The 27,976-nt window shown below is 39.2% G+C and overlaps 1 long non-coding RNA gene across 1 annotated transcript; it reads left to right on the top strand.

The window, feature by feature from the left end:
- Positions 1-20,508: 20,508 nt before the first annotated feature.
- On the top strand, positions 20,509-27,449 carry LOC145529245 (uncharacterized). The gene is made up of 5 exons (XR_014071138.1): positions 20,509-20,727; positions 21,704-22,116; positions 22,224-22,409; positions 23,115-23,261; positions 27,036-27,449. It is a non-coding gene; the product is annotated as an uncharacterized LOC145529245 (long non-coding RNA).
- The last annotated feature ends 527 nt before the right edge of the window (positions 27,450-27,976 follow it).

The raw sequence follows: 27,976 nt of genomic DNA on the forward strand, positions 1-27,976 counted from the left end.
GATTATGCTTTTATTGATCCATGTCAAGTTAGTACACATACTACTTTCAGGAATAACCCTGTTCAGTTCTATGGTAGAACATAGAGATTATATGAAATAAACTATTGTTTTAGTTTATTTTGCTGCGTTCCTTTTTCTGAAATTCACTTATTCAGACTGGGAAAGCAGTAGTTATTAAATTAATACATGCCTAATTTAATTTTTGATACTATTGATTCATTGTTGGTTAATTCTTTGATTTAATCAAATAAATATGACATACCTCTGTGAACCAGACACTGAGGATACAGCAAAAATGCGATAGAAAAGTGTATTTTTGCCTTCATCATTTGTATGTTCTGATAAGATGATAAAGACAAATCAATATATATATATATATATATATAGTATATCAGAGAGTGGAAGTACTATGAATGACAGTTAAAAAAAAAATTAACCCACACAAAATTCAGGAGAGAGGATTTCCCTTTCAGAGCTGTGGATAACACACATGTGAAGGTGAAATAGTTCATTGCTCAGTTCTGTCCGAGTCTTTGTGACCCTATGGACTGCAGCCCACCAGGCTCCTCTGTCCATGGGATTCTCCAGGCAAGAATACTGGAGGAAGTAGCCATTCCTTTCTCCAGGGGATCTTCCTGACCCAGGGATGAAATTTGAGTCTCTTGTATTGCCGGCAGATTCGTTACTGTCTGAGCTACCAAGGAAGCCTGGATAACATATGTGGTAGGAGAAGCAGGCACACCACAAAGGGAAATTCACTTGAGTGTCAGAGTCATCTCCATGAAAGCTGATATTAAGTGGATACCTGAAGGACAGATGCAGTTTATTTAGGAGAGAGAACAGCACTGTGAAAAGCCATACCAAGGAAGGAGGGAGTTCGTGGGAAAAGATTGAGCATCTAGGCTGAACCTTGACTTGTCTGATTATTTGGTGAGATATTTAATTGGTTTGTTAACCACTCTGGAATGGACTTGTCCTTAATTTTGGCAATTTTAATTTTATTTAAACATTCATGATATAGTGATGCCATAGATAGATAGATGATAGATAGATAGATAGATAGATAGAATTTACTTTGATACTGAGTCCTTAGTTAGGGACATAGTCTACAAATGCAGCATTGATCCTTGAATAAATAAGATTTATTGGAATAAATTCCATCGATAATATACATGGGAACTTCTGTATTTGGCAGAAACTTAACCTCCAAATGTGAGGGTTCCAAATGTTGCTTTGCCCAAATTCTTCAGACAGAAAATAAAGCTAATTTCTGCTTTGAAAGTAGTTGACATCCAAAGTTTTAGATGGATGCACTCCTTTTAAATTCAGCAAAGTACATTTGGTGAAGTGGATAGAAGACCAGACATGACTAGAGATGACGCCTATGTTCCCTTGTGAAGATTCTCTAGTATTTTATCTCAAAATGATTCTAAGTTCAACACTTGTAATTCTACAAGTATTGAGATATACACAGGACAATTATATAGGTGTGTGTATTCCTTGGATGCTAAACTATTTCATCTGGAAGTGGTCTTGAAAATCATCTGCTCTGACCCCATTATTTCAGAAATAAGAGAGCATCATTCCACTAACTCCAGCCATTGTGCAAGGCTTGGCTGGATTAGCTTGTTACTTAAAAGATGAAGCATAGTACTACAAAGAGAAATCTTGCCTAAATGTGCTCCATGAAAGAACATACTGTCTGGAGAAGCTCAAGGACATCTCTGATTTATACTTATTTTGTTTACCTCTTCAGTATTTGAGTTTTCAAGTACACAGAAGGAAGAAAGTAGCAGTACCATTAGCAGTGTATATCCTAAAAATATATTTTTCAAAGGATGACAAAAAGAGATAAAAATTGGCCATTTGCGCATGAGAATTTTCATTCTCACCTAGACTCATTGCATGTTTAACACCTCAGGGGAAGGTCTTTTCTGTAGTACCTGCAAAAGTAAAAGTGTTATGTGTCATGTATTTTAAAATGCTGCACTCATTTTGCTTGTGCTTTTATTTATTTACTGCAAATGACCATTTCTTTCTCTTTCTATTTCTTTTCCTTTTTAAGAGTGAACTAAACTGCATTTGCTTTTTTTTCAGATTTTTTTAACTTGAGAAATAATAAACAAACACAGGAAAACAAAAAAGACACTGTTACCAAAATTTTTACTGTGATAAAATAATTTCATCGGTCCTCAGAGTTAACACAATTCAGTTCAGTTCAGTCGTTCAGTTTGCAATCCCATGGACTGCAGTATGCCAGGCTTCCCCGTGCATCAACAACTCTAGGACCTTGCTCAAACTCATGTCCCTCGAGTCTGTGATGCCATCCAACCATCTCATCCTCTGTCGTCTCTTTCTGCTCCTGTCTTCAAACTTTGCCATCATCAGGGTCTTTTCCAATGAGTCAGTTATTTGCATCAGTTGGCCAAAGTATTGGAGTTTCAGCTTCAATATCAGTCCTTGCAATGAATATTCAGGGCTGATCTCCTTTAGAATGGACTGGTTGGATCTCCTTGCAGTCCAAGGGACTCTCAAGAGTCTTCTCCAACACCACATTTTTAAAGCATCAATTCGTTGGTGCTCAGGTTTCTTTATAGTCAAACTCTCACATCCATACATGACTACTGGAAAAATCATAGCCTTGACTAGACGGACATTTGTTGGCAAAGTAATGTCTCTGCTTTTCAATATGCTATCTAGGTTGGTAATAACTTTTCTTCCATGGAGCAAGTGTCTTTTAATTTCATGGCTGCAGTCACCATCTGCAGTGATTTTGGAGCCCCCAAAAATAAAGTCTGTCACTGTTTCCACTATTGCCCCATCTATTTGCCATGAAGTGATGGAACCAGATTCCATGATCTTAGTTTTCTGAATGTTGAGCTTTAAGCCAACTTTTTCACTCTCCTCTTTCACCTTCATCAAGAGGCTCTTTAGTTCTTCTTCACTTTCTGCCATAAGGGTAGTGTTATCTGCATATCTGAGGTTATTTATATTTCTCTTGGTAATCTTGATTTCAGTTTGCGCTTCATCCAGTCCAGCATGTCTCATGATGTACTCTGCATATAAGTTAAATAAACAAAGAGACAATATACTTCCTTGATGTACTCCTTTCCCGATTTAGAACCAGTCTTTTGTTCCATGTCCAGTTCTAGCTGCTGCTTCTTGATCTGCATACAGATTTCTCAGGAGGCAGGTCAGGCGGTCTGGTATTCCCATCTCTTGAAGAATTTTCCACAGTTTGTTGTGATCCACGCAAAGGCTTTGGCATAGTCAATAAAGCAGAAGTAAATGCTTTTCTGGAACTCTCTTGCTTTTTCTATAATCCAACAGATGTTGGCGATTTTTATCTGTTTCCTCTGCCTTTTCTAAATCCATTTTGAACATCTGGAATTTCACAGTTCACGTACTGTTGACCTGGCTTGGAGAATTTTGAGCATTACTTTGCTAGCATGTGAGATGAGAACAATTGTGCAATAGTTTGAGCATTCTTTGGCATTGTCTTTCTTTGGGATTGGAATGAAAACTGACCTTTTCCAGTCCTGTGGCCACTGCTGAGTTTTCCAAATTTGCTGGTATATTGAGTGCAGCACTTTTACATTGTAACTCAACATTCAGAATACGAAGATCATGGCATCCGGTCCCATGACTTCCTGGCAAATAGATGAGGAAACAATGGAAACAGTGAGAAACTTTATTTTTCTGGGCTGCAAAATCACTGCAGATGGTGACTGCAGCCATGAAATTAAAAGATGCTTGCTCCTTGCAAGAAAAGCTATGAACAACCTAGACAGCATATTAAAAAACAGAGACATTACTTTGCCAACAAAAGTCTGTCTAGTCAAAGCTATGGTTTTTCCAGTAGTCATGTATGGATGTGAGAGTTGGACTATAAAGAAAGCTGAACATTGAAGAATTGATGCTTTTGAACTGTGGTGTTGGAGAAGACTCTTGAGAGTCCCTTGGACGGCAAGTAGATCAAGCCAGACAACCCTAAGAAATCAGTCCTGAATATTCACCTGAATATTCATTGGAAGGACTGATGCTGAAGCTGAAACTCTAATATTTTGGCCACCTGATGTGAATAACTGACTCACTGGAAAAGACTCTGATGTTGGGAAAGATTGAAGGTAGGAGGAGATGGGGATGACAGAGGAAGAGATAGTTGGATGGCTTCCTTGACTTGATGGACATGAGTTTGAGCAAGGTCCTAGAGTTGGAGATGGACAGGGAAGCCTGGTGTGCTGTAGTCCATAGGGTTGCAAAGAGTCGGACAGTGACTGAGCAACTGAACTCAAGTAAAAAGTTGACTATGCATATCGATAATGGACATTCTTATCTTACCTCTGGCCTTTGAGAAATTTTCCAGTGTTTTATATATTAAAAAGTATGCTGTTTGATTAAATTTGATATTAAGTATCTTTTCTCAGGTTAAAGATGTTCCTTTCTGTTACATCTCAGCTGAAAGTTGCACTCCTAATTAAGGGCTAGATTTTATGTAATTCTTTTCATGTATTTTTTGGGAAAGTTATGCATTTTTTCCCTTTTTTCTGTTAATGTAGTGATTTATATTGATTAACTTTTCAATTTTAAACCAACTTTACGTTCCTGAAGTAAACAGGAATAAACATAAACTTCTTTATGATCTAGTATCATTTTCACATATTTATTTATTCATTTGCCACTATTTTTAGAATATTGTATCTATATTCACGAGAAGAATTGATGTAAAATTTTCTCTTCTTTTAATCTTCAGTACAAGTTTTGGTATGCAGGTTATTTTGCTGTCATTAATAAAGTTGGCAAATTTTTCTCTATTTTTCTATACTCTGAAAAAAATATGTGTAACATTCATGTTGCTTCTTTATTAATGTTTTTTTAACAGTTCTCTAGTGAAGGTATCTGATACCAAAGTTTTCTTTGTGAAATGAACTTTATTGTAGGATACTTGAAAATTTTACTTATTATTGTTTGAGTTTTGGTTAGTTGTATTTTTCTAGAAATGAATCCAAATTATTGCCATGAATTTTTTAATAATATTATGATTATCATTTTCATTTATATTATAGCTGTAGCTCTGTTTCCTTTTGATTCTTAATATTGTTTGTACCTTTTTTGTTGTGGTCAGCATTGTCAGTAGTTTATAATATTTTTAATCTTCTGAAGATTCTGATGAAAACATTATCCCTCTCCATTAAATATTCTTTCTATTTTATTATCTAGAAATAAAACAATTTCTATTCTTGTTTTAACTATTTATTTCTGCTTAATTTTTATAATTATTAGTTTTTAACTCCTTAGTACTCACTGATTTTGCAGCCTTTCTTCTTTTCTAACCTGTGTATTTAAAGCTATTTTCCTCTAGGCACAGGTTTAGAAAAAAGTGTTTCATGAATTTGATAATTTGATCTGTTGTATTTTCACTATTAATTAGTAGAAACATTTTCTAACATCTATTATTATTTCCTTGACTCATTGGCTACTTAAAATATTATTGCTACATTTAGAGATTTTCCAGTTTTGTTTCTTTATTGACAATTAGGTTTACTGTAGTCACAGAATCATACCTGGTCTAATTTCAAATCTTTGACATTCATTAGACTTTCTTTACAACACAGCATAAGATCAATTTTGTACATCTTCTGTGCTAACTTGAAAAGAATGAACATGTTATTTCCTGGTTTATCTCCATTATTTTCTTGATCTTAGATTCTGGTTACTCTCTGATTTTTTTATTGCATGTTTTGAAAAAAATCATTGATTCATAATACAGAGAAATACCATATACATTTTTTTTCCCCTAAATGGTCACGTTTAGCAAGGTTAGAGCATATCACCACTAAGATCTTAGCATGATGGTGGTGGTATTTCCCCTGCTGCAAAACCTCCAGGCAATCCTTCATCTCTGGATGATGGATGAGGATCTGAAGGCCCAAGGAGACAAGGCATCTTTCCAAATCAGCCATATGCTCTGACTGTGTCTACTTCTCTTATGCAAACTGCCCACCTAGGTATCTTTCTGCAGACAGGGAAATTTCAGGTCCAGAGTGGAAAAAAATGATTTCTGACAGGGCTCCCAATCCACCTTCCTAATGGTGTGGTTCTGCATGTTGTCAGATGGACTGTTGCTCAAGGTAGTAGGAATGCCCAGGTGGCGTTCTCCTGTTATGCTGGCTCCAGGATATACCAGGTCTAAGGGGGCCTTTATCTCATAGAAGATGCTTATGCTGTTCCTTCAAGCCTAGAGCCACAAACTATTTTTCTTCCTCTTCCTACATTTCATAATTTTCTTATGATATCTCTCACACTACTCCTAGGGTTTATAGTTCTGCATAACAAGGAGGAGCAAGGAGAAATGGGTCCATGCCATCTTATCTGGGATAGAAGTCTCTGTATTAAAAAGAAAAAAAAAGTCCAGATCATTAGTTCCTTCCAAAAAAATCAGATAGAAAGGAAACTGGAAAATCAGCAGTTGAAGGAAAACTGGAAAATCCACAAATAGGTGGAAATTAAGTAATACACTCAAACAACAAATCAGATAGAGAAAGCCCTAAGGAACTTAGAAAATATCTTGACAGAAATGAAAATGGCATGGTACAACCTATGGGATGCAGGAAAAGCAGTGCAAGAGGGACATTTGTAGCTGTAAATGTGTGTTAAAAACAAAAAGAAAACTTCAAATCAACAACCTAACTTTACACCTTAAGGAACTAGAGAAAAAGCAAAACACTAAACCCAAAGCCACAAGAACAAAGGAAATAATAAAGAGTAGAGCAGAGAGAAAATAGAGACTAGAAAAAACATTAGAGAAAATCCACAAAACCAAAAGTTTTGAAATCTTTGAAAAGATCAGCAAAAATGATGCAGACTTAGCTAGATTAATTTAGGGGAAAAAAGAGGGAAAGCTACTTAAATTATTAAAGTCAACATCATTATGGTTAAGAAGCTTTAACCAATCACTCCGGACCTCTCCTACACAAATCTTTTCTTCACCGGTTGATTCTTTTTGCTGCAGTGCTGTCTATATCTGTCTAGGTCTGGGAGCCTCACATCAGCCTATCCCAGCGGTTTATGAAAGGACTGGTGGAGCATAAGCACTCCCTGTGCTCTCATCTGCATTATGCAAGCATGCTTAAGTCTACAGCGAAAGCCATGTTTCATTGGAAAAGCTTTATTCATCATGTGAAGCACATCTTTGAAATTAGTTTTGAGGTAAGAAATGTGCTCTTATCTAGCATAGTGAGAAAAGAAGACAAATCTCACGGTTAAAGACACTTATACAAGTAAAAATAACAATGGAGCACTTCTGAAAGTGTGAAGGTAAACAAAACAAAGGAGGATCTTTTAAAAGGATCTAGAAGTAGGATTCGTGACCATTGTATGAATCATCTTGTACAAAGGCCTCTGCGACTCAACCATCTGCAGAAATGGGCTCCCAGACTCTGCTTCTCCTTTGTCTTGTTCCCTTGGCCTTATAGTTCAGGTCTTCTAACATAAACAATGTACACAGCTGACTGCTTCTCCAGGCTACAATTTATGTTTATATTTCCACTTGTGAAAAAAGTGTATTTGTTTTAAAGACATTGTTCAATATTTTTTAGGTCTTTTGCCTGTTACATTAAGCATTTATGAAAATATTCCCAAATCTAGACAGATAAAAAATTGTCAGGTGGAGATTTTTGTGCTTCACTGTTTACAATTCTGACAATTTGGATTGCAATGCAAACTGGTTTTCAGCTCACAGACGTGAGGTACTTGGTGGTTTTGAAATAGTTCAGCATTTCCAAATTCCCCATGGTAATAGGAGAGCTCCTACAGATCATCTTGGGTGCTCCGTAAACAGGGCTCTGGGGGAGCCAGGAGCCTCTGAACCCTAAGATATGACTGAGTCAGACAGCAACGGTGCAGCGCATATCATGGCCTCAACACTTTGTGGTTGATTTCAAGGTTTATATGCTTGCTAAACCTGAACTTACTCAAATTACATTTCAAGAGAACTGTTTATTTATTTGAAGTCTAGTTGATTTACAATGTTGTGTTAGTTTCTGCTGTATAGCAAAGTGATTCAGATATATATACATACATACATATACTTTTCATATTCTTTTCCATTATGATTTATCAGAGAATGTTGAATATAGTTCCCTGTGCTATACAGTGGGACCTTGTTGATCATCCATCCTACAGATAATAATTTGCATCTGCTACTCCAAAACTCCCAATCCATCCCTCCCCCTCCCCGACCCTTTGGCAGCCATAAGTTTGTTTTGTAAGTTTATGATTCTGTTTCTGCTTCCTATATAGTTTCACTTGTGTCATGTTTTAGATTCCACATATAAGTGATATAAGGCATTTACCTTTCTCTTTCTGACTTCACTTAGTTGCAGCAACCCATGTTGCTGCAAATAGCATTATTTAGTTCTTTTTTATGACTGAGTAATATTTCATTGTATATATGTACCACATCTTCTTTATCCAGTCCTCTGACAATGAACATTTAGGTTGTTTCCATGTCTTGGTTGTTGTGAATAGTGCTTCTATGAACACAGCAGTACATGTATCTTTTCAAACTATTGTTCTGTGGAGAAGACTGTTTCAAGTCCTTCTCTTCATGTAAGTAATGCTAAAGTTTTAAGCAGCAGTTGTTTCATTTAATAAGGGACATGCTGGTAGAAGAGATGCACAGTTTCTGTTTCAAAAGTGAATTGAGGCATTGGGAGGGAGGTTTGATGGAGTTGAAGATGCCAGGGAAGAAGTTTTGTTGTTGTTGTTGTTGAAAAAAAGCTCTTCAGTTCCTTTAAAAACAATAGTCAAGGAACTGTAAGAAAAGTTTTTATTTCATATCAACTGGATGCTTTTGCCTTTATACATTCCTTTACTGCTCTTGAATTTTAATATTTTAACAGCTGGAAGAGTTCTAAAAAGCTCTTTTTGTTATTTAATGCAAATCCTTGAAAGGAACCCCATTGGGCTCTCCATTTTGATGGAGCACAATTCTTTCAAATTATAGCTAAACTTGCCAGGGTTGGAACTGACACATAATTCACATTTAAGCTAAAAAAATGCATTGAACTTCAGCAAATATCAGTTTAAAGAGTAACTATAACTGGTAAGGATAACCAACGTGTTTCTTGGAGAAGGTAATCAGATGGGGCATGGGTGTGGAGGGAGCTGGCACCAGCCCTGGCCCATGGAAGTCTTCATTGTTGAAAGTGCCCAGCACAGCACCCTGGGATGTGAAGCAGTCCTCACCACTGTAACCCAAGAGGGTCAACTGGAAACAAAACTCTGCTACAGGTTGAGGAGATGCTCATTGGCTGCAGACTCTGCTTGTACTGATACAGGCTCCTGGGGTTTATTCTCATCCCTGGGCGGTCACTACTGACCTTTGTTCTCATCCCTGGCCAGTCACACAGCATGCACCCAGTATCTGCCCCCTGCCTCTCTCATAGCAGCCAGCTGCTGCTGCTGCTGTCGCTTCAGTCGTGTCCAACTCTGTTCGACCCCATAGATGGCAGCCCGCCAGGCTCCCCTGTCCCTGGGATTTTCTAGGCAAGAACACTGGAGTGGGTTGCCATTTCCTTCTCCAGTGCATGAAAGTGAAAAGTGAAAGTGAAGTCACTCAGTAGTGTCTGACTCTTAGCAACCCCATGGACCACAGCCTATTAGGCTCCCCCGTCCATGGGATTTTCCAGGCAAGAGTACTGGAGTGGGGTGCCATTGCCGACCTTAAACCAGGTAGGGTAGGCACTGGATGAGTAAACACTTTGTGGTGCTAAGAAATGGAATATTTCCTGCCATATCAGTAAACAGTGGTGTCACAGTCATCAGTGATTGCAACCCTCCAATGTGAGCTGATGAGCTCTTAGGGCACTGAGGAAGGAGGAGATTATCTAAAATCTAGCAGCTATCAGACTGCAGCCACTTCCTACAGTGAGTTCCAAGGGAGCTCAGGATGTGAAAAACATAAGATCTTAGCCCCAGATAGTCAAGATACTTATGAAAAGAATGATTTCAGTGAGCCCAAACTCTTATATCTTCCCATACATAGAAAAACGTTAAATTCCTTAACTTGGAATATCTGGTTTTCCTTAATTAACAAAAAATATTTTGATGTACAGACTACCTGCCCTTTGTTGTAAAACTTCTATATAACCTGGCTCCTTCCCTGGCCTCCTTGGAGCAGTTCTCTCAGGGCTACCTGAGATCTGTCTACTGGATTTGACGTTTCCTAAAAATTCCCACTGAATAAAACATAACTCTCAACTTTTAGGTTGTGAACATTTTGAAGTTGACAGTGCTAGGTGCTGGCCCCGGGCAGGGAAAGCCCTGCATACTCCCTACCACCCTCAAAGCCTAAGGTTAACTTACCTGTGAATGTGCCCTTGGATGGGCTTCACTCTCTTGCAGTGGGCAGGCGGCTCCTTTGCTGGGTCTTCTTGGCCTTTCTCCAAATTTTTGCCAGCAGAATTAATGTATTTGCATCAACTGAGCACCGCCAAGCTTCTCAGCTGCTTTACTAATGACTTTGTCTGCAAGAAGCCCAAAGTGGCCACAGAAAACTACCCCCAGATGACTACTTCAAACAGAACACAAGGTCTGTTCCTCCCTGCCCTAAACCTCCACTGGCCACCTAGCCTAGTTTGCAGTCATGCTCTGGTTCTTCTTCTCTATTGCTCTTTGATTTTTTTCTCTCACCCCTTTTCTGTCTCTATTTTATTCTCTTCCTCTGCACACAGGGTTCTGAAGCAATACTGCCATAAGCAAGTATGTCTTTTTCAAGGTTAGGTGTCATATTTATTGCTAGGTTTTTTTAACCACATTAATATGCAAAAGTTATGGGATTATTTTCATTAGATTACTTTTTTCTTAAGATTTTTTTGATGTGGACTATTCTTAAAGTCTTACTTTAATTGTTACAATATTGTTTCTATTTTATATTTTGGTTTCTTGGCTATGAAGCATTTGAAATCTTAGCTCCCCAACCAGCCATCAAAGGTGCACCCCCTGTATTGGAAAACAAAGTCTTAACTTCTAGACCACCAGGGAAGTCCCTATTTTTATTAGATTCTAATCTCTCTCTTTTTTTAGTCACAAAGTTATTAAGCATTGTGCTACTAACCCCATTTTTCCATTTGCTCTGTAAATGGAAAAGGATTTCTGATTTTTTTCCCGAGTGATCTTGGACAGTGTGGTGATTTTTAGGAGGGTGTGTGTGTGTGTGATCCCTGGAGGAGGGCATGGCAACCCACTCCAGTGTTCTTGCCTGGAGAATCCCATGGACAGAGGAGCCTGGCAGGCTACAGTCCATGGGGTGGCAAAGAGTCGGACATGACTGAAGCAACTTAGCCTGCATGCATGTGTGTGTGATGGGCATCAGGGCAGGACTGACTGAGGACTTCAGCAATGAAACCCTTGACTCAGCCTCTGGCCCAGGGGATTCCATCACAGGGAGGATGGAAGGCCAGTCAGGCTACATTGATAAATGTTTGCTAAAAATTCAATGTCTTACCTGTAGAATCCCACAGAGAACTATGAAAACTGAAAAAATATCCAGCTGAGGATGGGAAGAATACTCACAAATAATATATAGGAAGTGTCATGTTCTAGGGTTTCTGTGCAAGCAAGTCCTTTCAGATCATACTCATTTGGAAGTGGACTCATTCCCTTTCCTCTATCTTATTTGAGTGTTCATGAAAGTCAGAGGGAAGGAAACCAAATGGAGAGAATGTCCAACCACAAAACAACTCCTCAGCCCTACAGAGCAGAGAGCTGATTGTGTGTAAAATCAAGAAAAGTCCCCAGGGTGAAAAACACAGCAAGCCGCCACTGGCAAGAAATAAGCTTGGACAGCCTATTGAGGGCCACAATGAAAGTCATATTGTTTTGTGATTCTGACTGCATGGACATAGGCAGTATTTAATCAGAGATAATCAAAGTTACATTTAGGGGCCTTGTAAAAACTTTATGGACCTCTAGGAATTGCAGATGGAACTATCAAGGCCAAATTAGAATATATATGAGAGCCGTGATACCATGAAGTGCCCCATGCACTACAGAACCACACAGACATGAGTGTGACACTCCTTGACATCAAACCCAGAGGATGTGAATGGCTCAGGGATGGAATTTCCTTTGACTATATTCAGCTCTAGCACTTCATTTGATGCCCAGTCTTTAATGAGACAGAATAAGTTAATCCCAGTGAAACACAAGACATTATATATACTTTGTTTTTATAGATGCTAATGCTTCTTTTGTCATTCTAGTAAAGTACATTTACAAGTCCTCACTGCAAAATATAGGTCCTGTCCAGTCACTCTCAATCTTCTTTATATTTTTTAAAAATAGTTCCAAATATTGAAGAACCTATTTGAGATTCAGGTGCCCAGAATGAGCAGGGTTTCTTTGTAATTCTGCTCTAACCTTTTCATTTTAGGAAGAAACAGCACTGTAATATGTGTGTTTGTGTTTATATGAGTGTGTGCATATTCACACAAGTACACACATAAATGTTTGTCTTTTATGTTGTAAAATTATACTGGGTTTTTTTTGTTGTTGTCATTTTTTATAAAGAAAACATTTTTAATCTTACAGTATAAGATTTTGAAAAGTACAGTACAGCAACAGCTGGCATATAGAGGCTGGCATCAAGTGAACAAACAAGAAGAATTACTGACCAGAGGAGGGAGAAGAGGTGGGAGATGGTAGAGCTGAAGGACCATCAGCAATGGGAGATGGAGAGAAAGTTGCAATTTCACTCACACCTGACATTGATGGCACAGGTTCTGACTCCTTGCTGGAGTCAATTCTATCTACCCTCTTGGGAAAAAAAAAAAAAGATCGAAAGATGCCTGTATAGCAATTCTTTTTTTTTCCTCATCATCAATGACACAGTAGCACTGGATAGCATTCTAAAGGCTGCTGCAACTTTTGTGTACAGTTCTACATTTGGATCCTATGCATTAAAAACTAACTGCCTCCTCAAATAAAGAAAATCCCCTTGTCATTTCCTGTGTTGTGAATCTCTTCAGTTCTTCAGTTACTTTTTCTTCTTCTTGTACTCCCTGAATATAGTAGGGGTGCAAAGGAACTTCTCAGAGGATTTTATTCCTCCTCCAGTGTTCAGCAGATCCTTCTACTCATTCCAAATAGATCATCAAGAGAAAACAGTACAGTTGCTAAGAAAACATGATGTCAAGAGAGTTCTTCTGGCTCCCATGCTATCCCTAAGCCTTTTTTAGGTGGAGATTCTTGATCCATTGATTGTATCCCCAAACTAAGTAAAACTACCACTACTATATAATATTGGAAAAGTATTTCATAGTTTACAAATTGTGTTTATGTGTCACTTTAAATTTTTACAGCAGCCTTACCAGGTTGGTAATTTTGCTGTTGTTTAGTCTCTAAGTCATGTCTGACTCTTAGAGACCCCATGAACTGCAGCACACCAGGCTTCTCTGTCCTTCACTATCTCCTGGAGTTTACTCAAGCTCATGTCTATTGAGTCAGTAATCCCATCCAACCATCTCATTCTCTGTCACCCCCTTTTCCTCCTGCCTTCAATCTTTCCCAGCATCAGGGTATTTTCCAGTGAGTCAGCTCTTTGCATCAAGTGGCCAAAGTACTGGAGTTTTAGCTTCAGCATCAGTCCTTCCAATGAATATTCAGGGTTGATATCCTTTAGGATGGACTGGATTGATCTCCTTGCAGTCCAAGGGACTCTCAACAGTCTTCTGCCACACCACAACTTGAAAGCATCAGTTCTTCAACACTCAGCCTTCTTTATGGTCCAATTCTCACATCTGTAAATGACTACTGGAAAAATCATAGCTTTGAGGTTGGTAATAGCAACACCAATTTACAACTGAAATTTCAAAGACTCTACAATGCTCTAAGAGCTTCCTAGGCGGCTCAGTGGTAGAGAATCTGCCTGTTAATGCAGGAGACGTGGGATCAACCCCCTGAAGAAGGAAATGGCAACCCATTTCAGTATTTTTTCCTGGGAAATCCCATGGACAGAGGAGCCTGATAGGCCATAGTCCATTGGGTCACAAAAGAGTCAGACATGACTTAGTGACTAAGCAACAACTATAGTGCTCTAATCCTTTGGCAAAAATCACATATCTAAAGACATACTCTGCACTGGAATTCAGAAATGCTTCGGATCTTATGAGCTCTTTTCAACCTATAGTAAACACTCATTGCACTCCTCTTAAGATGATCTCAAGAATTCATTGGAGAAATGTCTATTTAGGCCTTCCACCCATTTTTGATTGAGTTCTTTTATCAGTTCAGTTCAGTCACTTAGTTGTATCCGACTCTTTTCGACCTCATGGACTGCAGCAGGCCAGGCTTTCCTGTCTATCACCAACTTCCAGAGCTTGCTCAAACTCATGTCCTTTGAACTGGTGATGCCATCCAACCATCTTATCCTCTGCTGTCCCTGTCTCCTCCCACCTTCAATCTTGCCCAGCATCAGGGTCTTTTCAAATGAGTCAGTTCTTCGAATCAGGTGGCCAAAGTATCGGAGTTTCAGCTTCAAAATCAGTCCTTCCAATGAATATTCAGAACTGATTTCCTTTAGGATGGACTTGTTGGATCTCCTTGCAGTCTGAGGGACTCTCAAGGGTCTTCTCAAACACCACAGTTCAAAAGCATCAAATCTTCAGTGCTCAGCTTTCTTTATAGTCCAACTCTCATATTCAAACATGGCTGCTGGCAAAACCGTAGCTTTGACTAGATGGACCTTTGTTGGCAAAGTAACGTTTCTGCTTTTTAATATGCTGTCTAGGTTGGTCATATCTTTTCTTCCAAGGAGTAAGCGTCTTTTAATTTCATGGCTGCAGTCACCATCTGCAGTGATTTTCAGTCCAGTTCAGTCGCTCAGTCGTGTCTGACTCTTTGCGATCCCATGAATTGCAGCACACCAGGCCTCTCTGTCCATCACCAACTCCCGGAGTCTACCCAAACCCATGTTCATCAAGTCGGTGATGCCATCCAACCATCTCATCCTCTGTCGTCCCCTTATCCTCCCGCCCCCAATCCTACCCAGCATTAGGGTCTTTTCCAATGAGTCAACCCTTCGCATGAGGTGGCCAAAGTATTGGAGTTTCAGCTTCAACATCAGACCTTCCAATTAACACCCAGAATTGATCTCTTTTAGGATGGATTGATTGGATCTCCTTGCAGTTCAAGGGACTCTCAAGAGTCTTCTCCAACACCACAGTTCAAAAGCATCAATTCTGCGGCACTCAGCTTTCTTCACCTTCCGACTCTCACATCCATACATGACCACTGGAAAAACCATAGCCTTGACTAGATGGACTTTTGTTGGCAAAGTAATGTCTCTGCTTTTAAATATGCTATCTAGGTTGGGCATAACCTTCCTTCCAAGGAGTAAGCGTCTTTTAATTTCATGGCTGCAATCACCATCAGCAGTGATTCTGGAGCCCAAAAAAATAAAGTCAGACACTGTTTCCACTGTTTCCCCATCTATTTGCCATGAAGTGATGGGACCAGATGCCATGATCTTAGTTTTCTGAACGTTGAGCTTTAAGCCAACTTTTTCACTCTCCTCCTTCACCTTCATCAAGAGGCTCTTTAGTTCTTCTTCACTTTCTGCCATAAGGGTGGTGTCATCCGCATATCTGAGGTTATTGATATTTCTCCCGGCAATCTTGATTCCAGCTTGTGTTTCTTCCAGCCCAGCGTTTCTCATGATGTACTCTGCATATAAGTTATTTTGGAGCCCCCCAAAATAAAGTCTCTCACTGTTTCCATTGTTTCCCCATCTATTTACCATGAAGTGATGGGACTGGATGCCTTGATCTTAGTTTTCTGAGTGCTGAGTTTTAAGCCAACTTTTTCACTCTCCTCTTTCACTTTCATCAAGAGGCCCTTTAGTTCTTCTTCACTATCTGCCATAAGGGTGGTGTCATCTGTGTATCTGAGGTTATTGAAATTTCTCCCAGCAAACTTGATTCCAGATTGTGTTTCGCCCAATCTGGCATTTTGCATGTTTATATATATATATATATAGAGAGAGAGAGAGAGAGAGAGAGAGCTGCATGAACTGAACTGTTTGTATATTTTGGAGATTGATCCTTTGTCTGTTGCTTCATTTGTAAATATTTTCTCCAATTCTGAGGGTGCTTTTCATCTTCTTTATGATTTTCTTTGCTTTGCAAAAGCTTTTAAAGTTTCATGAAGACTCATTTTTTATTGTTTTTATTTGTGTTGCTCTAAGAAGTGGGTCATGAATGATCTTGCTGTGATTTATGTCAGAGTTTTTTTTACTATGTTTTCCTCTGAGAATTTTATAGTCTCCAGTCTTACATTTAGGACTTTAATCCATTTGAGCTTATTTTTGTGTACTGTGTTAGGTTGTATTCTAATATCTTTTTTTTTTTTTTTACATGTAGCTGTCCAGTTTTCCCAGCAAAATGTATTGAAGATGCAGTCTTTTCTCCATTGTGTATTTTTGCCTCCTTTGTCATAGATTGAAAGTGAAAAAGTGAAGTTGCTCAGTCATGTCCAACTCTTTGTGACCCCATGGACTGTAGCCTGCCAGGCTCCTCCATCCATGAGATTTTCCAGGCAAGAATACTGGAGTGAGTTATTTCCTTTCCCAGGGGATCTTCCCAACCCAGGGATCAAACCTGAGTCTCTTGCATTGCAGGCAGATTCTTTACTGTCTGACCCACCAGGGAGTTAGATTAGGTTACCTAGATTAGGTGACCTAATCTAATTGTCATAGATTAGGTGACCATTGGTTTTTCATAGCTGGGTTTATCTTGGACTTTCTGTCCTGTACTATTGATCTATACTTCTGTTTTGTACCAAGAAGACATATAGATGGCCAAGGGGTCCATGAAAAGATGCTCAATCTCACCAATTATTAGAGAAATGCAAATGAAAACTGTAAATGAAGTATTACCTCACACCAGTAAGAATAGCCATCATCAAAATATCTGCAAACAATAAACGTTGGAGAGGGTGTAGAGAAAAGAGAATCCTCTTGTATTGTTGGTGGAGATGTAAATTGACACAGGCACTGTGGAGAACAGTATGACACTTCCTTACAAAACTAAAAATAGAACTACTCAGCAATCCTACTATCTCAGGTATATACCCTAAGAAAAAAATAATTTAAAAAGACACATGTACCCCAATGTTCATTGAAGCACTATTTACAATAACCAGGACATGAAAACAACCTAAGTGTCCACTGACAGATGAATAGATATAGAAGTGGTACATATATATAATGGAATATTACTCAGCCATTAAAAGGAACAAATTGGGCCATTTGTAGAGATGTTGATGACCTAGAGATTAACAGAGTGAAGTCAGAAAGAGAAAAACAAATACCATATATTAACACATGCATATGGAATCTAGAAAAACGGTATGGATGAACCTAGTTCCACCACAGAAGTAGAGACACAGATGTAGAAAAGACACATGTGGACACAGTTGGGGAGGGTGGAGGGGGAAGAGATGGTGGGACAAATTGGGAGATTAGGATTGACATATATACACTACCATGTTTAAAAATATATGGCTAGTGTGAACCTGCAATATAGTATGGGGAGCTCAACTCAGGGCTCTGATGACCCAGAGGAGTGGGATGGGCTGGGGGAAGGGAGGCTCAAGAAGGAGGGTATATGTGTATGCGTATAGCCTTTGACTGTGTGGATCACAGCAAACTATGTAAAATTCTTAAACAGATAAGAATACCAGACCACCTTACTTGTCTCCTGAGAAACTTGGATGTGGGTTAAGAAGCAACAGTTAGAATCTTACAAGAAACAACTGACTGGTTCAAAATTGGGACAGGAGTACAAGGCTGTATCTTGTCACTCTGCCTATTTAACTTATATGCAGAGTTCATCATGTGAAATGCCAGGCTGGATGAATCACAAACTGGAATCAAGATTGCCAGGAGAAATATCAACAAGCTCAGATATGCAGATTATACTACCTTAATGGCAGGAAGTGAAGAGAAACTGAAGAACCTCTTGATGAAGGTGAAAGAGGAGAGTGAAAAAGCTGGCTTAAAACTCAACATTCAAAAAATGAAGATCACAACATCTGGTCCCATCACTTCATGGCAAATAGAAGGGGGAAAAGTGGAAGCCATGACAGGTTTATTTTCTTGGGTTCCAAAATCACTGTGGACAGTGACTACAGCCATAAAAGATGCTTGCTCCTTGGAAGGAAAACTATGACAAACCTACACAGCATATTAAAAATGAAAGACATCACTTTGCTGACGAAGCTCTATATAGTCAAAGCTATGGTTTTCCAGTAGTCATGTATGGATGTGAGAGTTGAATCATAAAGAAAGCTGAGCATCAAAGAATTGATGCTTTTGAACTGTGCTGCTGTAGAAGATTCTTGAGAATCCCTTGGACTACAAAATCAAACCAGTCAATCCTAAAGAAAATTAACCCTGAATATTCACTGGAAGGACTGATGTTGAAGCTGAAGCTTCAGTTCTTGGCCACCTGATGTGAAGAGAAGACACATCAGGAAAAGACCCTGATGCTGGGGCAGATGGAGGGCAGGAAGAGAAAGGAGCAGCAGAGGATGTGAGGGTTGGACGGCATCAACAACTCAATGGACATAAATTTGAAAAAACGCCCGGAGATAGTGAAGGACAGGAAACCTGGCAAGCTGCATTTCATGGGGTCACAAAGAGTCAGACAAGACTTAGTGACTGAACAACAACAACAAATAGATGATTCACTTCATTATACAGCAGAAACTAACACAACATTGTAAATCAACTACACTCCAATTTTAAAAAAGAAAAAGGAATTCAAAGACTTGAGTGATGTGCCTGGAGGAGGAGGATCTTTTATGAGGCTGTTAAGAAAGGGGGCACATTTGCTGACTATTTTGTGGGTGGAAAATATGGGTGGGCTGTGACATTTTACAAAGGCTTAGGGCATTACCTTTATCAGAATCATCTCAGTCTCTGAGTAATGGGAATGATGTTTATTTCTTTTACTTGTCTGTTTATGGGGATTTCCAAACTAGGAACAAAGAAGTAGAGCCAGCTTGCACTGGCTGGCTAGAGGTTAGTATTAAACATTATTGAATTCTTCCTTCCTATACCATATAGCTATTAGCAGCCTAAAGTTGGCCATAGAGAATTACATCATTAAAATCTGAAAATCCTACAAATTAGTGCTTTTAAATTTTTATTTTTTCAGGAGAGAAGTGATTTACCATAACACCACTGGACCTGGGCAATTGTCGTCTTTACTCTAGACCTCATGCCCTACAGGTCCTTACTCCAGCCTTCCTTCAGTCTTTTATTCCCCATGGGGTTAGGCGTTGGTGGTACTGACAGGGCATGTTGTTTCTCAGCATAGTCCTCCTCTCAGTTCCCTCTGCAAGGTTCTCGGGACCCTAGAACTTTCAACCACAATGCTACAAGCCTACTTCCTGGCCCTGCACAATCCCCTTCCCCATGTGGATCCATGAGAGTTTGTGATGCCCTTTTTTGCCCTAGGATGGTTTGGGATGGGGACTGTGGTGGTAGAAGTGCTATAAGTTTCATCTATTATTGTTGGTTGTCATGAGCAATTGGCAAACTCTGGGTAGCAAAATGACATGAGATCTGGTATCTGAGTGGTGTGCTGCATCTGGAAGGAGCACAGTCAGCCTGCAGCATCTGTAGCTACCTCTCTCTTCTCTCAGCAGCCTCCTTCTCCATCTGAATGTGCCCATCAGCTCATGCTTCCTCCTAACAGGGACGTGATGCACTCTTGGCAACTTTTTGAAATGAAGGGTGATGATATAAACTATGAATATCTCAAAGGAACATTTGCTCTTTACTCATAATCCATCTTGAATTGGAGAAAAAATTCACATCTTTGAAAAACTAAGAAATGGTAAAAGGTGAAAATCACTGATAACCACAGTATCCTTAGGTCAAGTCTTAGCATTTTGGTTTATTGACTCCTAAAAAGAATTTTAATATCATCATACAAAAATGTAAGAGTATATAAATTTGTGTAAGTTCATACTTAAAATATTTATGGAATGTATATGTATGTATGGTGTGTGGTAATGTGTGTATTGTGTGTGTCTGTACATGTGCATACAAGATCATACTGTATTGCATACTTCTAGTAGTTTTTTAACTTTTAACTGAGGAACTCTTTTAATGGGAATAAAAATAATTGCCTCTAACAACATAGTGCACCATTATATGACTAGGGAATAATACTTATAACCAATTAAAATATACGCCAATTTTCTTACAACTTACATCAGTGGGTATATTTCAAACATTTCCCATGCAGAGGCAAACATGATATGTTATTTCACTTGGAAAGGTTTCCCTCACCATGAATGAAGACTGTACTGCCAAGGATGCTGTGGGAACATGAGTATAAGGCTGATACTTAAGGGCCAGGAGCCAGCTATTGATGAGGTCATAATTGATTGCCTATCAATTATGGCAAAGAACTGAGAGAAGACAGGCCTCCTTGCAGCCTTCACATTCGAGCCTGCCTCCCAACTTGCTGCTCTTCCTGTTACTAGAATCTTGAGATCACCAGGAATCCCACCATTGTGGTGTCAGGTCTCATAAATTTCAGTGATTTTCAAGGCAATGGTGGTGGAGTTTTGTTGGGGGTGACCCCCCTCTTGCTTCCTACCACTTCTTTTAGGGAATGGAACAAATAAAGTCTTGGCACACCATCCCTTAAGGTTAGCTATCCTAAGGCGAGATTAGTTTGCCACTTACTTTCAGATATCACTTCCAGAAAGTTCCATGTATAATTAAAATGAAAAACATGTGAATGTGCCAAGCCCAGTTTCCTACAGTAAACAATCTAGAACTCTCTACTCAATGCTCCTGAGTTTCATGTGGGCTTTGACCAATCTATTCCTTATTTTTCTGACTTATGCAAGATTCATCAGGCGGGTGACTCACCTCTGTTTCAGGTTTTTATTTTGGTGGTGCTTACGGTAGTCATCTATTCTCAAATACTCCATTATTATTTTTATTATTCCTTTTTTATTTCTCTTTCTTTCCTCCTTCCCCTCTTCTTCCTCCTCTCTCTCCTTCCACCTTCTTCTTCCTCTGCTCCTCTTCCTTTTCTTACTCTTCCTTTTTAATAGAGCAAACTGGTTAGGATGGTTATCTTCATCACATAGATATGCATTTGTCAGTTCTCGAGATGGATAATTATTTCCATGCACTTATAGTAAATTCAAAGTTGTAGACATGAATGCAAATATTATACATGCAAAGGATGTATATGCAAAGGATGCACAAATTTGATTTCAGAATCAGAATAAAAATGCATGCCGTTTGACAAAAACCAGGGGAAAATTAAATTTCCCAGAAAAAATACAATACAGTTTTGTTAAATTTTGTGTTTTCTTAAGAGAGCAGTTTCCCCATACATTACGCTGCCTTCCTTTTCTCTCTACCGGGTATTATCCCACTGTTGCTTTCTCAAGAAGAGTGAAGTCTTCTTCTTCAAGACAGCTACTGAGTTTATCATTACTTGAGCCTCAACCATACTTCCTTTTGGAACTGGAGTCTCCTGATTGCTTGACATACACTTGTCTTTGAAGCATTTTCCTTGTGTTTTTTTTTCTTTTTCTTGTTTAACTAGACTGTAAGTGTCATGGGTCATGTTGTCACCAAACTTGTATTTTCTTGTTTTATCTTCAGAGCTTAAAACTCTATGATGTGCTTTATTTGACCTGAAACATGTGGGGGTAGGAAACAATAAGCACTACAATTTTTTGAATAAATAAATGGTGGGTGCTCCATAAAAAAAAAAGCACTGACCGAATGAGCAGCACCTGAGCTGTCATCCTGCATATCAAAGTCCTAGATGAGCAGCTGCCTAGGGAGGTTGTAACTACTTTGGAAGTCACTTCAAAACACACCTACAACCAACTCCATCGGAGACTTCAGTGTAACTGAGGGTTGTGAGAAAAAGGAATCTGTGTTCTGAGACAAGGCTCCTTGGGTGGTTCTCAAATGCCAGCTCTTCTGTTTTTATTGAGAACGACTAGCTGCAATCCTCATAGACCGTTAGACCTGGAAGGAGCTCCAGGATGTCTCAGTGTTTCTGAAAAGTGAGTGTCCACATTCAAATTCTTAAACCTGGAGATTTCAATGTGGTTGATTTGTGGAGGAGGTTCGATCCCTCTATCTCAAAAACTGATTCTGGATTCTGTGTCAGGAAAGTTTCAGACACGGTGATGGACCACAGCCCCCTAGGAGTATTGGAAATGACACCGCGGAAGGTCAATGCGAGCCACTGAGAGAGACCGCATGACTCCGAGAGAGACCGCATGACTCCAAGAACTCCCGCATCTCAGGACTCCGCGACGCTGAAAGTTGCTCTGCTTTGCCAACGTTTGCCAAGGTTTGTTGTGTCACTATAATTACAGGGTGAACTAGCTACGCTCCTCAGTACAAATAAAGGCATCAGAGCCCACTCTGCAGCAATTGTTTCCCATTAGGGAAATGTTAGGTTTCTTCCAATGATGAACAGCAGTGACACAGTATATAATTCCTGTAGCCCTGATATAGTGCATCCCAAGCCAGAAACACCGCTCTCCCGTTAGCCATGTTTTGACATAGAGAACTTTCCTTTGTCATTTGCTTAACATGAGCTTACTTCTTCCCAGAAAGCTGAACTATAATAAAAAGCCTTCTGAATTCACCTTTTCCTTAAGAATAATTAAGTGATACTAGTATGTGAGGTTTTAAAAAGCCTTAGGCTTAGTAATGCTGAAAGAAAGATACATTTTTTTTCTTCCTGAATTTTTTTACCTAAATATTTAAGTATTGTAAATAATTCTAGCCCTTGAGCTTCTGTAGAAATGACCTGAAAATGTTCCATCTAAACTTTCAGCTTACAGATGATTACAGCTCTGCAATTTCAGTAAAAGTGATCACCTACTGCTTCCCTGCCTCTCTTCTCCTGTTTCTTGCTCACTCTCTTTTTCCGAGAATTATTATTCCCCCAAAGACACGGGCCTATTATCTTCACACAGAGGCTCACAGAAAATAGCCAATCAATGCATGAAGATAAATTCCCAGTAATTTTGTTGTGTTGTTGTTTTAGTTGTGTCCAACTCTTTTGCGACCCCATGGACTGTAGCCCGCCAGCCTCCTCTGTCCGTGGGATTATCCCAGCAAGAATACTGGAGTGGGTTGCCACTTCTTGCTCCAGGGGATCTTCCTGACCCAGGGATGGAAACTGCCTTTACCAGTGAGTCACCAGGGAAGCTCAAGAGTAACTTAAGCTAGCATAAATGTGGCGAGATGAAAAGTGTTATGATCAGTTACGAGTTTATCTTTGTTTTATGTTTATTGCTAAATATGTAGTAATAAGTTTAGAGGGTTACAGAGGAAGCTGTTGAAGGCAGAAGGGAAAAAACAGTAGGTCTCAGCACCTTTGTCACTCCAATGTGTAGCCAGCTACCCACCCTGGACCCATTTACATAAACTATTGATTTCTGATCAATGTATGTCTCATGGGCTAGTTTGGGGTTTTATTTCCAGCTGAAGCCAGTTTCACAATTTCCCTCTGTGACTCAGGATCAGGTCAGGGATTGTTTGTCTCAGATTCATGGAGAGAATTGTTTTGAGCTTATCTGAATTCTTGGTTTCAAAGAAGATTAGATTCTGATTTAACTTGGCAAATGAGGGTTGCAGGTTGTTATTTGTAGTACAGAAACGGTATTTTTGCTTAGATTGTTTTCCAGTCCAAGCATGGATTGTTTCCATTGTGATCAATTCAGTGAAAGAATAATCACTTTTTATCAGATCTTTCTGAATACTGAGAGCAGCGGTCTTGTGCCTGCAGCCGTGGGGGGCTGCAGATTGCACAGGGAAAGGGTCTGGGGGCATGCAGAAATGATTTTGCTGATTTTGCTGCAAACATCAGGCAGCCAGCACTAGTCCTGAAGTCTTCATTGGTCACTGGCAGGTAACCACAAGGACTCTTAAGAGTACCCTGGATTCAGGATTTGTATTTTCATGATCACCTAAGGGTCACTAATGCTCCTTCAGAGAGTCTGGGGGCAGAGCCAGAGAAGTACTATTTCTACACATCGCCTGTGATTGTTTCAACACACCAAGCTGCTGTGTCATGAAAACTGTTTCCACATTTTTGAGAAAATTAGATTTCTTGTTTTATATTAAATATAAGAAATAATTTCTGCAGGAGAAAAAACTTATTTTCAAAATATTTACCAAGGGCCCTCTTATGTGTATCTTATATACCTTCTTTATTAAATAGTAACTTACCTGAGTTCTATTTTAGGATTCCTTTAAGATTATTTAATATGGCTTATTATTTGCAAAAAATGAATACTTTGTTAGAACAGTACTGTCACAAAATCTAAAGAAAAATGTTTTAAAAAGTAAGCAAAAAAAAATCTGTCTTCTTTTAGCTGCTGATAAAACATATAATTCTGACACCTGAGGATTATTTAATAATGCTCATCACTTCCCTCTCCCAAATACACACACACACACACACACACACTCACACCCACACACAATTTGGTTAGGTGCTTAAAAGTCTTCTAAGAATATTTCCCAAACAGTATGCATGCATGTGTGTGTATTTGTGTATATGAATTATTTCCATTTATGTTCTTTTTTTGTTTATTTCCTAAAACACTGTCATACACAGCAGCATTCCAAAGAGTTGACCTCTCTCTTCTTCAGCACAGTCTCTGCTATAGACTGAAAGTTTTGTCTCCCCCAGATTCATACATCGAAACCTAATTCCAATGTAATGGTATTCAGAGGTAGGACCTTTAGGAGGTGATTCAGTCTTGAAGTTGGAGCCTTCATAATGGAATTAACACCCTCATAAAGAGACCCCAGGGAGCTCTCTTGCCCTGTCTGCCTCATGAGGCCACAAGTGAGCAGATGGTCATCTCTGAACCAGATGGAGAGCTCTCATCAGACACTGAATCTGGTCACTTAATGTTGGACTTGTTCTCCAGAACTGTGAGAAGTAAATTTCTGTTGCTTGTAAGTGTCTGTTACAGTAGCCCAAATAGACTAGGAGAGTTCCTTTCCTGGTGTGAGAGACAGAGTTCTCCCCTTTCCCTTTTCAGGGAGTGCCCCTCTGGCTGCTCCACTTCTATTTCCTTGGTTGACTCTCCTTCTTTGGTTCTGTAAAGGTAGACTTGCCCATGGCTCAGGTGCCCAGTACTGATTCTGCTTATCATCTCCCAAGGTGAGCTCATCCTTTGTAATGTCTTAGAATGTCTTCTCTATGCTGACAACTTTCAAATTCACAGAAGTAATTCATGATCAATCAATTTAATATTTAAAAAAAGAAAAATTATGTTCTAAGTTATGTTCCAAGGAGGTTCCTCTTATAAACGTAGAATCTTATGGAGAGACATAAACCAAATAAACTAAACTATATCGAAAATTACTGAAGTGAAAAGTGCTATACATGGGAGACAATTGTTCCCTAAAAACATGTAATTTGGACATTTGGTTCTAAAAAATAGGTCAGGGAAGGCTTTCTTGGGATAGTGATGAATCATTTGGAATTTACAGGATGAAATTGAATTAATTCAAAAATAGGGGAATAAATGAGCCACTCTGACACTGGGTAAATGTCATCTATGTAAGCCCAATGGACTGGAAGACTGAAAGAAGGTCAGTGGGACCAGGAAATTGTGTTGTAACATGTAGCCGTAGAGGGATGTAAGGCAGGCCCTGGATGGTCTGGTTGCCTGTTGTTATGTTAAGGACTGTATCCCCAAAAAAGTAGTAGAAAGCTATAGGACATTTTGATGGGAATGACAAGAGGATAGGGAAATTGATGGAATATGGTTTACATTACAGAAAGCTTAGTATGAAAGACATAATATATCAGAGCACCCATACATCATGGTAGACCAGTTAGTTGGACCAAAGTAAAAGTGATGGTAGATAAAAGTAAATGAAATGTTAGTCGCTAAGTCAGGTTTGACTCTTTGCAATCCCATGGACTGTAGCCTGCTAGGCTCCTCTGTCCATGGGATTTCCTAGGCAAGAATACTGGAGTGGGTTGTTGTCCCCTTCTCCAGGGGGTCTTCCTGACCCAGGGATCAAACCCATGTCTCCCACATTGCAGGCAGATTCTTTACTGTCCAAGCCACCAGGGGAATAGATAAACGTAAGGTGTTGCCAATTCCTTTCCTCTGCCTGAAAGTCCCAACCAGACCATCACACGACCATCTCTTCTCATTATTAGAATCTTGGTTGCAACAGCTTCACCTCAAAAAAGCTTCCCATAATTGCACTCTAAATTGTTGCTCTCTCTCTTTCTTCATACCATGTTACAAGAGCCTTAGTTTTGAATTTCTTCGATTCACAGCATTATCTAAAATTTCAACATGTTTCTTTGGGTATTTCTTCTCCCTAAAGTGGACTGTCTGGGAGGACAGGAGCCTTTTCTGTTTCATGGGCCACTGTATTCCGGCTGAACAAATGACATCTGGGACACACAGATGCTCAAAGATACTTATTTCATGAATGAATAGAGACAAACATGTTCTAGAGATTTGGGGGAGGGAAAACAGAAAGAAGTCAGTCATAGATTGACTACAGTGATGGAGGAAAGGGTTGAGGATAAATCTGGTTTGCATCATGGTTGAAAGGAAATGGAAAAACCATTTTGGGGGAGACATCCAATGCTAGGAATGGATAAGTTGATGAATGAATGAGTGAATAAGTGAATTAATATTTGCAGCTGATGGTAAAATAAGGATTGATTAAAGTGTGGGAGCGCTGCTGTGCACAACCAGAATAGTTTGGGGTTTTGACAAACACAGTGTTCCAATTTCAATTGACTTGCTGAACAAGAACTGAGAAGAGAGATGAGACACGTGTTTTGCCACTTTCCCACTGTGTTTCTATTCTGGGCTTGCCAGGGCAGCCCACTGGAAATAATCTATGGTAAGTCCTCTGTGTTTTCCAGGAGGCAAGGCCCCAGAACCTCTGGATTCTGAAATATCTCACTTTGCAGGTTAAATCATGCAGCCTGCAGAGAGTCCTGTTGTCTCAGGAAAGTGCCTTCTGAAAGTAAAACAGGGAAGAAGAACTCAAGCAGAGCTCGTGGGAGGAAAAATGCTCTGCTGCCCTGTGATGTGAGAGAAAGAAAACACCATCATGTCATGGACAAATGAAAACATAGAGTTGCTTTGATTTTCCCTCAGGCAATATTCAACAAATGAATTTTCCTTTTTTTTTTTTTCCTCTTCTCAACAGTCAAGCTACCTCGAGGAACACAATAAATCCTCCTCCCTTTTGGCAAGATCTGCCTCCTTTAAGAGACTGCACTTTCCTCAAACACATTAGAAATTTTTATTGACATTGTTTGTGAGACCTTTTCTTCATTGTTATTAGAAATTGTCCCTAAATATTAAAAAATGAATATCTACTGAAATATTGAAGTTTCATTAGTCTGAAAGCAAAATCTTTAAGATTGTTTTTTATTCAATTGCGCAAGAGGGACAAAAATGAACCAATCAATAGGCAAACTAATTAACGGTTGAAAAGATATAAATAGTGGTCCTGCTGGTAGGATGGAGGTGGCTGGAATTGACTGGGAAGGGGCGCAATGGAATCCTCTGGAGGGATGCAAAGTTCTATTTGGTGGTAGGGATTTGGATTATACAGGTACATGCATTTGTCAAAACATTAAATGGTCTTCTTCAGATTTGAACTTTTAACCACAAATAATATAAAACAGATAACAAATATTGAACTCAAGGTGATGATCTGCATGCCGAGGTATTTCAGAGTGAAAGAAAATTATGTCTGTAGCTTATTTTGAAATGCATCAAAAATGTTCATTCATACTGATGGATGAATAGAGTGAATAGAAGGAAGGATGGATGAATAGATAAGCACACAAGCAGGTATAGAAAAATGTAGAACCTGGGTGGTGGTCATGTAAATGTTCAC

The sequence above is a fragment of the Giraffa tippelskirchi genome, chromosome 1, assembly GCF_054371585.1.
Source record: "Giraffa tippelskirchi isolate mGirTip1 chromosome 1, T2T-mGirTip1v1.2.pri, whole genome shotgun sequence".
NCBI classification, from domain to species: domain Eukaryota; kingdom Metazoa; phylum Chordata; class Mammalia; order Artiodactyla; family Giraffidae; genus Giraffa; species Giraffa tippelskirchi.